The sequence below is a fragment of the Ursus arctos genome, unplaced genomic scaffold, assembly GCF_023065955.2.
Source record: "Ursus arctos isolate Adak ecotype North America unplaced genomic scaffold, UrsArc2.0 scaffold_27, whole genome shotgun sequence".
Classification (NCBI taxonomy): domain Eukaryota; kingdom Metazoa; phylum Chordata; class Mammalia; order Carnivora; family Ursidae; genus Ursus; species Ursus arctos.
In genome coordinates this window covers 27,583,232-27,595,733 of record NW_026622952.1, presented here as the reverse complement: position 1 = coordinate 27,595,733, position 12,502 = coordinate 27,583,232, and positions in this window count along the sequence as shown.

Below are 12,502 nucleotides of genomic sequence, written 5' to 3'. Positions count from 1 at the left end.
GAGGAGAGGGTGGAGGGGAGGCCGACTTCCTGCTGAGCACCGGTGCCCCACTGGATCTCAACAACCCTGAGATCATGACCTGAGCTGAAACCAAGAGTTAGATGCTTAACCGACTGAGCCACCCAGGTGCCCCTCATGCTGCTTAAATTTCTTAGAGTATTTCTAAATAGGAGCACTATTCTGACATTCCCATAAGTAATACCAGTTTCTCCAACATTTAAGTACTTTTTATATTTTTAAATATATTGACTAAATTGGGTTTAAACTGTAGAAATTAACTTTCTCTTACGCAAAAGAGCAGAAACAATAGGGGGAGGAGAAACGATCTGTAGCGCCCCAGGCCTCCAGGACCGAGTTCACTTCCGCTCAGACCTGCAGCAAAGTAGACACAAATTAAGGACTGAGGTCTGTGCATTACTTGATGGTCAAGGAATCCAGGTTTCCAAACCCTCTAATTTAAGTTTACTTCAGATTCTTCTCTCTTTTCACTGAAGATATTCTTCTGACTGTGTAAACCATCCAGCCCACCTCTACCTCAAATCTGTGTTCACAGGTACACACACGTGTGTCTGAGAAAGCCAGGGTCCCTCCACCACACCTCTGAGTGTCCATTTACTTAACTGGAGTTAAAGCCAATGAAAACTGGTGGGTAAAAAGAAGTGACAGGACACTGAAGTGTAATTTAATTGTTTTTGTTATTATTACAATTTAAAAATAATTTCCAGGCATTCCTTTGAAGAGCTCCCTAAAGAACTCTTTTTCCAGAGCAGTTCAGTCCTACCTCAGCACAGTAGTTATGATATGGCAGTTTGATGAGGGTCGTGCACACGGCCTTGATGAAGAGGTGGTCTCTCCAAAACGCAATGCAAAAAAAAAAAAAAAAATGCACGGGTGCCTGGGTGGCTCAGTCAGTGAAGCGTCTGCCTTCGGCTCAGGTCACGATGGATCAAGCCCCGTGTTGGCCCCCTGCTCAGCGGGGAGTCTGCTTCTCCCTCTGCCCTCCCCACTGCTCGTGCTTGCTCCCTCTCTGACAAATCAAATCTTACCAAAAAATGCAGTGCATATAAGGGAACTTATGTCCACATCAATCCCTGAGAGGGGAAAATTCCTCCTTGTTGAGGTGTCCCTCCCTGTCCTAGTACCCGTGCCCATCACATGACTTTAGTGTCCTCACATCTAAGGGAACCTCCCGTTAAGAGAGCGGAGATTTGCTGAGATCTCGCTTCAAGTCAAAGTACAGAACGCCGGTGAAATAAAGCAGTTCATGTGTTTGGCTTAGAATGACTCAAAAAGGGAGGTTCCCATTCCCCCTCATGAGAACATAAAGCACATGAGGGGACAGAAGGCCCTAAGTTAGTGTCTATGCTGTTTCCCGGTGCTAAAATCGTTTCTCTGTGCTGTGTCCTGCGCGTGTGCTGAGATCATCGGGACGCTCATTAACACTCCAACAACGCCATGTTGGAAATGAAGGAAACACAACAACCCAGAAGAAGAAAGTGCGGGATGGTGAACACAAACACAATGAGTGTGTGATCAAAACTTGTCGAATGACCCTCACGTCCAGACTTAGACACACCCTTCAGAGGCCCTGGCCTCATGGGGGATCTCAAGCCATTTCCAAAGATAGACCTTCATGCACTGGGCAACACAGAGTCACCCACTAAACCCAGATGGCGGTGGCTCTCCACCGTGTCCGCCCAGGGTATACAGTGGGTTAAATGACACCACGCACTGAGGTCCAAAGCACATCGCCTCGCACACAGCGTATCCTGGCAAACCTGAGAGCACATGGTAAATGCTCAATCATGTTTGCTTTAATGAATGCATGCATGTTGTTTCTCAAACACTGCCTTGCTCAGACACTACCGACTTCTCTCAATTTAATAAGGTCAGCAAAAAAGATAACGGCAGTGGGAGTAATAGGTGATGTCACTGGAACCACATCTGCGTGTGCTGAGAAATGATGGTTGAGCGTAAGGGACGGTGTGTGCTGTGCTCACTGTCCTTAGTTTCGTGCTACTTGGGGTGGTGCCTGGGGGGACCAACATCAGCACCAGCAGTGACTTGAAAAGTGAAATTTCATGGTTCCATCCCAAACTTCTTGAATTATAATTTCCTGGTGTTGAGTCCTGGATCTCCAAGAGATCTGTAAGCATGTTAGGGTTTAAGAAGCAATATTTAGCTAAATGGCTCTCAGTACTGACTTCCTATTGGGATCCCTTGGGTGGCTGTAAGAAATACAATCACCCTGGACATTATTGCCAGTGTTCTGGAGTGGAGCCCAGCTAGCGTCAATGCTGTTTTAGCAGTACCTTCACCCCTCCTGACCCTGATCTCTATGTTTACATTTCAAATGAGATGTGGCACGCTCCTCACCCCCCACCCCATAATTCAAATTGCTATTTATGGTTGACCTTAAAATTCTTTTAACTCCCATCATTGTTAAAGATTCCAGAAGGGAGAGGAATTCTCTATGCTTCTCTGGACCCTTTGAATATTACCAGAAATGAAGAGCCATGCTAGAGTAATGAGGGAGGATTTAGACCATGAGACCAGAGCCGAGTACTAAAACTAAACAGCCTGTGACCCAAGCTACATGGAGACTGGATCATGTCATGGTCACGGAGGACTGGTCCAACCTAGGACCTTTTCTGGCTCTATAGGAAGGAGCAGCCTGCCCTTAAGGGACAGACTCCTGTCGACAGAAACACCGTTGAGGTGAGTGCTAGACCGGGAGGAAGAAGTTATGTGCTCTTCAGAAGGAAACCCTTCCCCTCCAACTCTATCTGGATGATACAGTTTTTCCAAAGTTAGAAAATGGAGACAACATGTGCATACTGTGATCTCTTCGCCACCAGCTCCGTGGTTCTCAAATTCTGCTGCCCGTTACCACCATCTGGAGAGTGTTTAAAGACGCAAGCGCAGGCCTCAAAACCGACGAACCACAACAGCGACAACAACACATAATTGGTGTCTTCGGGGTAGGGCCTAGAGATCAAAAATTTCTTAAAACTCAACACCTGTTATGAAACAAAAACAAAAACTCAACAACTGTTTCCAATGTGAGAAAAACAGAGATTCAGTCTGTAGGCAGTGCTTTCCACAATTTAATATACATAAGATCCACTTAAGAACATTGTCTATATGCATATCTTCATGCAGGGGGGCTGAATTGTGCCTAAGATTTCGTGTTTTTAATAAGACACAGGTCCTATCAAGCTCCTTTTTATTCCCAGATAAATAAATTTTGATGAATAAAACTAATTTACAAAATGATCTTCACTGCTTAAAAGTTAACATACCTATATATCATCTTTGGGAGAATTTTATTAATATTGAAATAATTTTATTTATTTATTTATTTATTTTAAAGATTTTATTTGACAGAGAGGGAGAAGCAGACTCCCCCCTTTTTTAAAAAATATTTTGTTCAGTTATTTGAGAGAGAGCAATTTGAGAGAGGGAGCACAAGCAGGGGGAGCAGCAGAGGAAGGGGGAGAAGCAGACTCTCTGCTGAGCAGGGAGCCCGACATGGGGCTTGATCCCAGGACCCTGAGATCATGACCTGAGCCTTCGGCTCAGGAAAATAAGTCTTTCAAAAATTAGTTTAGGGCGCCTGGGTGGCTCAGTCAGTGAAGTGTCTGCCTTCAGCTCAGGTCATGATTTCAGGGTCGTGGGATCGAGCCCCGTGTCCAGCTCCTTGCTCAGTGGAAAGTCCTCTTTTCCTTCTCCCTCTGCTGTTCCCCCTGCCTGTGTGCACTCTCTCTCAAATAACTAAATAAAATATTTTTAAAAATAAAAAATAAAGTAAAAGACATATTTATAATGACATTTAATAACCAAAATATACAAGACAATAGAATATTCCCCATAATGGTTCCCACAGAAACACTTCAACAGAGCCAAAAACTCTTCTCTCTGGATGGGACACTGCTTAAAAGATGCACACCAGATAGGTGGGTCCTTTTCCTGGATTTTATCAAAATTTAATCATTTGCAGACCAAATGCAGGTTAATTTCATAGTATTCTATTTACATTATAGTTTAAAACCAACTCACACAAATTCACTCATTTCTAATAAAATTCATTAATTTAAAAATAGTTTATATGCCAGTTTAATAAGTTCCATTTTAAATACAATTTAAGTTGACGTAACTAAATACACAGTGTCTGCACGTGTGTCTCCCGAGCACTGTCTGGGACCCCACCACCTGCACAGACGCTGTAGCTGGGAAGCACTACAGAGCCAGAAACGGCGACTTCCTACCCTTCCCCGCGGGGAAGCAACAGTCACCTCACGTCACGGGAGACTGGACGCGAGCTCAGTTCCTGCAGGGGGTCTCGCCCCCAGCCATTCTTCTCAGAGGTCTTCACAGAGGACGCTCAAGGGGCCACAGGGACAGTCTCGGAAAACAGAGGGCTCTGAAATTGAGGTGTAAGCTTCTCCAGAGGATGGAATGGGAGCTGCCATGGGTCTGGAGCTCCATTACACATTGTCTAACCTGGTGAAAACCATTCTGAGGGACTGGCCTAGAACACGGCTGGAAGGTGAAGGAGGAAGACCGATGCAGGGATGGACGGCCCTCAGGTGAGGTCAGCGCTCAGCATCTCAGCTGGCATCTTCCCATCACGTAGGGGTTGCTTCTGGTCCAAGTGCAGTTGCAATGGACCGAAACTGGAGAGTCTGGACAGCCTCCAAATCAGGTGTCTGAGTGCTCTCCTGGGTGATCTGGAAGGGACTGGGTCTGAGTTTATTTGGGGGCTTATGCGGCACTTGGATGGGCATCCGGTCAGATCTCTTGCCCGATGCCTTGAGGCTGAGCTCGAAGTCCTGGCCCGATGTACCCGTGGCCGGCTGTGAGTTCAGTTTTGAGTTCACATTATGACACTTGATTTGTGCCTGATGGATTAGGACCAGGCTCAGGCCCTGTGTTGTAGAGGGGGCCTAGGGAGCACCCCAGGGGCAAAGTTCAGACCTGTCTGTCAAGGTGATGATGAGGGCAGCGTCCTGGCCAAAGTGCTTGGATGCTGGCAGAGGAGTGTTCGTGACAGCCGATCTGATCTTCTCTCTGTGAGGTGAGGTGATGCTCACTTCTTTTGATGGGAGACCCTATAAGGCACATGGATCTCACAGCGGGTTTCTTTCCCAGCAGCTGACTTGTGAGAAGAGGGTCCAGGGTCCATGTCCCCTTGCTTGTGTAGACAAGCATAGGCCTGACTGGATGCTGTGGGAGAAGACACCACACACACACACACACACACACACACACACACACACACGTATTATTATGTACATATGTATAATGTATATATGTACACACGTATGTCTGTATTTTATGTACATACGTACACACAGTTGAATTGCACAGGACACTTACACATGCCTTGTTTTCAATACTGTAGCACACTGTAAATGTATTTTCCTTATGTGTTCTGAATGTCAATAATTTATTTTCTCTGGCTTACTTCATTGTAAAAGTACAGTGTCTAACACATACAACATACAAATATGTGATAATTCGGGCACCTGGGTGGCTTAGTCGTTAGCATCTGCCTTCAGCTCAGGGTGTGGTCCCAGTGGGATCGAGCCCTGCATCGGGCTCCCTCCTCTGCTGGGAGCCTGCTTCTTCCTCTCCCACTCCCCCTGCTTGTGGTGTTCCCTCTCTCACTGGCTGTCTCTCTCTCTCCGTCAAATAAATAAATAAAATCTTAAAAAAAAAAAAAAAAAGAAAGAAAGAAAGCAATCCCGTTTATAATTGCACCAAAAACAATAAAACATTTTTTAAAAACCAAATATGTGATAATTAACTACATTATCGGTAAGGCATCCGGGCAACAGTAGGCTATTAGCTCAGTTCTGGGGGAAGTCAGAAGTTATACCTGGATTTCCAATTGGTGATATATGTGTTAATTAACTTGACTGTTGGAATCCACCACTATGTATGCATATGTATGTACATGTATATCAAATCATTGTGTTCTATAATTTAAGTACATTCCATGCAATTTGTTAATTATACTACAGTAAAAGCGAAAAAATAAAACATATGAATATTACATATATATATTATGTACACATACATTACATATACATATATATCCACACATACAAGCAAAAAAGTTCAGTAATATATAAAAAGGGTAAGACAGTAAGACAATGTAGAGATCTTCCCAGGAAAGAAAGGCTGAATCAGTACTTCTTTTTTCTTTTTTTTTTCTTTTCTTTTTTTTTTTTTTTTAAGATTTTATTTATTTATGTGACAGAGAGACAGCCAGTGAGAGAGGGAACACAGCAGGGGAGAGGGAGAGGAAGAAGCAGGCTCCCAGCCGAGAAGCCCGATGTGGGACTCGATCCCGAAACGCCAGGATCACGCCCTGAGCCGAAGGCAGACGTTTAACGACTGCGCTACCCAGGCGCCCCAGTACTTCTTTTTTCAATCAATACTTGTAAATGAATATAATTCACCATATTAGCACAACAGTGAAAATCAATATGATTCTCTCAAGAGACGCAGGGAAAGCACAGGGCACCTTTCAATCCAGTCATCGTGCATACCCCGAGTACACCAAGACGGGAAGGGAATTCCTGTAATCTGAAAAGTGCATCTACAAAAAAAATAAAAAACCTCTAGCTAACAGGACACTTAGTGGTGCAAAGGAAAAAGAATGCTTTCCCACTGAGATCTGGGACTTGGCAAAGATGTACCTTCTCAGTTACGTGGGGACCGTGGGCTTGGGGCCTGGGAAGAGGCAGTGGGGCACGGGAGGTTATGGGCAGGATGTGTCCTACGTGCATCACGAAGCCCCGTCAGCGTCTGATCCGTGAGTGCAGGCCACCACCCAACGTCAGCGCTTCGGTCTACTCTCCATTTCTTTTCCTCAGCATGTTTACTACTGGTATTATTATCAATAACAACGTTTATCATGGTTGATTTTTATAGTCTTTTTCTATGGCATTATCTCATACTCTTATCTTTATTATTTTCTTCCTTCTCTCTGCTTCCAGTGTTTGTGTCCTTTTTTACTTCCTGAGGACACAGAGGTGACTGATTTCAGTCTTTCTTCTATTCACAGGTGTGCATGTAAGTCAACAGATTTGCCCCTAAGCACTGATCATGCTGGGTCTCACGTCTTCCCTCTCGTCTTCTCAAATCCTGTGCCCGCAGCCGTGTCTGCTCTCCAGGATGACCATGCCATGTTTTCCACTGTACATCTCCAACCCCTGTGCCCGTGACCCGTGTCTGTCATCGCATGTTTCTGATCCCTCTGCCAGGAGTTCTTGCCAGGACTCCAAAGTCTACATCCCTTGTGCCTGCACCCTGTGCCAGCCAACATGGTTAATCATCCTTTTTCTACAACCACATCATGGAGCTCGCTTCACCATTTCCCTGCATGCCCACACAGCACATGCAGGAGCTCAGCCCTCCCGGCAGAGCGAGATCTGAGTTGCCAGGTGTCAGAGCAGCAGACAAAGCACCAAGTCAAAAACAAAAGCGTGATTCCTATAATCACTTAGTGTAGTACCACAAGCAAGAGCCTTAGCCTTAGAAGAAGTTCTCCCCCTGCTGGATTCCCCATGGAACGTTGTACAGATCACGGAGCAGGTGAACAGGAACGTGGGGCTGGTCTCACTGTTGAGGAAACCCCAAACAAAAGGTAATGGCGCTCTCATAGACCCCCTGGGCTGGAGGGAGAGTGAGAAGCACTAGGGGCAGGAGGGTCCTGAGCACTGTGTCAGAGCTGGAAAAGTGTTTTCCAGGTTTCCCCTTCTTCTCTCCCTACAAGGGTATCTCAGCAGAAGCATCTGGGGAGGACCTCAACCCAAGACCCAGATGAAAAGAAGCATGTCTGTTTCAGGAAATGCTTGTTTCTATGAGGTTTCTTTTTTTATTTTTTTTTTAAGATTTTATTTATTTATTTTGACAGAGAGAGAGAGAGAGGCAGTGAGAGAGGGAACACTTGCAGGGGGAGTGGGAGAGGGAGAAGCAGGTTTCCCGCTGAGCAGGGAGCCCGATGCCGGGCTTGATCCTGGGACGCTGGGATCATGACCCCAGCTGAAGGCAGACACTTAACAACTGAGCCACCTGGGCACCCCTCCATGAGGTTTCTTATGCCGAAATCCAATTATCTGTTAAGCACCAAATTCCCAAGTGGCACCATCATTTAATGATGAATGAAGAAATGGGATCCCATGAAGAACGTTAGAATTTGTCAAGGGTTTAGAATGTACACAAGAACTTAATGTCAGGGACACCTGGGTGGCTCAGTCGGTGAAGTGTCTGCCTTCAGTTCAGTCATGACCCCAGGGTCCTGGGATCAAGTCCCGCATCGGGCTCTCTGCTCAGCAGGGAGTCTGCTTCTCCCTCTCCCTCTGCTGCTCCCCCTGCTTGTGCTCTCCCTCCCTCTCTCTCTGACAAATAAATAAATAAGACCTTAAAAAAAAAAAGGATTCATTTTGGATTTACTGTTCTTATTGCAGAACAGTAAAAGGATGAATTTGTGTTCTATGTAAAAGAAACGGAGAAATTAACAAAAGGGAACACACACAGAGCACTACTCCAAGAGGGAACTTCTGCTAATGAGCTATTTGAAAAAGCAATTCAATTCAACTATTTCAGAGTATTGCTTTAGTCGATCTTTCCCAATGGTTTTTATAGAGTGTATACAAGGTTGATCCTACGTCTTTCCATAAATTGTCCCATATAATACATGTCAGACAAATATGACATAAGCAAAGAAATGTTAAAATATTACACAAAATATAAGTAAACATTGCATTAACCTAACAAAATATTGTACCATGATCAAGTGACCTTTATGTCAGGATGCAAATGTGATTCAGATTTAGGATATCCATTAAAACAATCATATTAATAGAAATGAGAAAATTATGTGCTCATGTTCATAGATGCAAAAACAATATTGGAAGAATTCTACAGAAATGTGTTCTAGTCAAACAAATAAGTAAACTCCACAGAACAGAAACTATAAGTTTGTACTCAATCTGCATGCTCATTCGGCTAAATGTCACCTTGGTGGGCACAAGAAAATTTAGTGTAGGGTAACTGCTAAAACAGGAAATAAGTGAAAAAGAAATCACCAGAAGGATAAAATCTTCTATGAACATAAGATAATTCATGCTGGAAAAGTTATTTTATGAAAACTCGTCAGAAATTCTTTATTAAAAGATCAAGTAAAGTCTGATGGTACGTCAATTATCTTCCTTTAAAAGGACAGTTAGCAGTGTCATCAAAGCTTTAAAAGTAAAAAGGGGCGCCTGGGTGGCTCAGTCACTTAAGCATCTGCCTTCAGCTCAGGTCATGATCCCAAGGTCCTGGGATCGAGCCCCACATCGGGTTCCCTGCTCAGCGGGGAGTCTGCTTCTCCCTCTTCCCTTCCCCCTACTCGTGCTCTCTCCCTCTCCCTGAACTAAATGAAATCTTTAAAAAAAATAGTCACTGCTTATGTCTTCCTGCAGTTGGAAGCAATCCCCAAAAAACCATGGGATGGTATTATACCATCTTTCTTGCCAGTGCCCACCTCGTAGCCTGCAGCTCTGTTTGGGGGGACTGTGCCATCAGCCTGTTTTTACTCACTCACTCATGAAGTCTTTCTCCCTAAGATTATCAGCGTCCATATTAAGCAAGTTCTTCAGGTGTGGAAATGCCACCCCCAGTGAGGGCTTTTTACCTGCGTGGAATCTTAGTTCAGGTAATCCTTTCTGGCCGCACAACTCTCTAAAGTTTCACAAATACACCCTTTAAGTGAATACTTCCTACTCTCATCTCACTTCTACTTACCACATCTTAGCAGGAAGCAGAAGCCCCAATATTTTGCTGGCACAAAATTCCACCTTATTTCTACTAACCCCAGAAAGGCTCCACTTTTCTTCTGGGACTTCATTCTCCCTCCCTGCTGATTTTCCATTGCCCCAGTAGAAACACCAGGGTGGATGAGGCAATCCTCTTCCTCTGGACTTTCCTTGTCTCGGGGAAGCATACTTCAGAAACTCCTGTTTAAACAAGCTACATAACAAGGTCTTCAAAGATTTGTGTATTTTAACCAGGTTTTGCTGTTGCTTTGTATGGCCTGGACCAATAAAATCTACTCACTCATGGTAGAAACTGACATTCTTTTACTTCGTATTTTCAAGCAAAGAATGCTTTAATATTTTTATGTACAAAACTCTTATACCCACATTTTAAGAGCAATATGACTGTTCTGAGGACAAATCCTACTAATTGACCATTTCGATCATACTGAATCCTTAAGGCATTCTCAGGGGATCCTGGTTACATTTTCTGCATTTTTTCAAAAGATTTTATTTATCTATTTGACACAGAGTGAGCAGGAGCAGGAGGAGGGGAGGGACAGAGGCAGAGGGAGAAGCAGATCCACCCTGAGGAGAGAGCCTGACACGGGACTGGATCCCAGGACCCCAGGATCATGACCTGAGCTTAAGGCAGACAGACGCTCAGCTGACTGAGCCACCCAGGGGCCCCTTTCTGCATTTTTTCCATTAATCTTTTGCTGATATGTTTGTATCAAACACCTAGTATGCAGATCCTTAGGCTGCACCTGTCTCTTACACCATCTGCCAAGAATGAGCCTGCCAGGCTCTGATGGCAGCCAGCATGCGTCTGTCCCCGTGCCTCGAGCCTCTCCCCTCCAAGCCCTGGGTTTTTGTGTTGATCTCCAAATGTGAAATGCCTCATGATCAAGACACACATGCACAGCCAGATTCCCTGCATGTAAGGACTACGTGCATCTGTGTGGCCAGACAGTATATGGTCCTGTCTGGATCTGCATCCAGTATATGGATCTGCACACAGTTGTTCCCCTGGTTGGTCTGACTTGAAGAGTGTTGGCCATTACTTGTCTGTTGAGTGTGGTCAGGGTGGGAGGTGCATCCGTGACAGAACACAGACACGTGTTATCAGATCCTGTGTGTGCACATGCACGTGTTAGGGCTTGTGTGTGTGAGGACTGTGTTTCAGAGAGCACAGGAGGTGGAAGAGCTCAACAGTCAAGGCCCACGGAGCACAACCCACTGGGGAGCCTGAGAAAAGTGAAACCAGCATTGTGGGGTCAGGCCCATGGGACTCGTGGGGGCTCTGGAGAAGACTAGAACCCAGGATCTGAATGGTTCAGAGATGTAGGAGCTGTGGGCACCACGGATGGGGGCTCTGAGTGGGGGAGTTTGGACAGAACTTTGGGGGAAGAGTTATTGAAATGTGTAGTGGAAATCCTGTAAGTTTGGGATTATGATCTGAAGAGTTTGTGATTTAGGGGTCTTGTAGGGTCAGTGATCATGGGAACAGCAGTTTGAATGCCTCCAAGGGGTCAGCAACTGATGTCCTATGGGTCAGTCACCAAACCTGTGAGGGACAAACGCAGACATCCTTGTGTGGTCTGATATGGGAGACACGTCTCCTGCCACAGGAGAGCGCCTTGCCCTCTGCAGTCACTGAGCCATGCTAAAGCCCCGTTGGTGCCACCGTTCCTCACTCACTGCCTGTAGAGCGCATGCCAGACAAAAAACCCTGCATGGGTCACATCGAACAAGTAGGAGGGCATGGGTGGCACAGTCAGTTCAGTGGCAGACTCTAGGTTTGGGCTCAGGTCACAATCTCAGGGTTGTGGGATCGAGCCCCGTGTCACGCTCCGCACTCTGGTTGTACCTCTCCCTGCCCCTCCCCTGGCTCACAAGCTCTAAAATTAGTAAATAAAACCTTAAAAAACAAGCAAGTACCAATGTCCCCAAATTTACAAGACCCGTCTTCACTGCCAGCCTGAGAGACCTGACCAACTCCTGACTGAAGACATGTTAGAAAATCTTCATTTGGAAAGTGCATGAGAAAACCTTTCACTTACATCATAAGTCGTAATGAAAAACTGTTTTCCGACGAGAATCAGGGCCACAAGACCATCTGCTTTCCCCAGTACCCTTATTGCCACTTGGAATGGCCTGCTCTCTCTACATCTGACCTACAGTGCAGTAGCTACGCTCTGCGATAACGCTAAAATAGAAAGAACAGAAAAATTGGGAAAGACTGTACGTAAAGTGACTGTATGCAGAAACCCCAACTAAGTGCTGGGAAATTATTAAACTTATCAAGTTCAGAGAATTCAAGGTCATATAAATCAATTATACTTATCTGTTAGCAATGAATAAATGTAAATTAAAATAGAAGCATTTACAAAGGCATAAAAATATAAAACCTGGGGGGACTGTGATGGAAGTTGTGTGAGCTTCTATAGTGACTTGGGCCACGTTGTTCTCCACCAGGAACAAAGACCTACAATCCCAGGTCAGAAATGGGAGGTCACGTGTCTTGTCGCTGTAAGTTTTATTTTAGCGTACTGGCCCCGAAGTACTTGCTAGCTGCTTCACGTACAAACCAGCAGCCTCTCCTTAACTCTCGTCCGAGGGCTTCATCTTCCCCCTGCTCACATCATCCCATGCCCTCCTCCCCTCCACAGGCCTGGCACCCAAGGGGG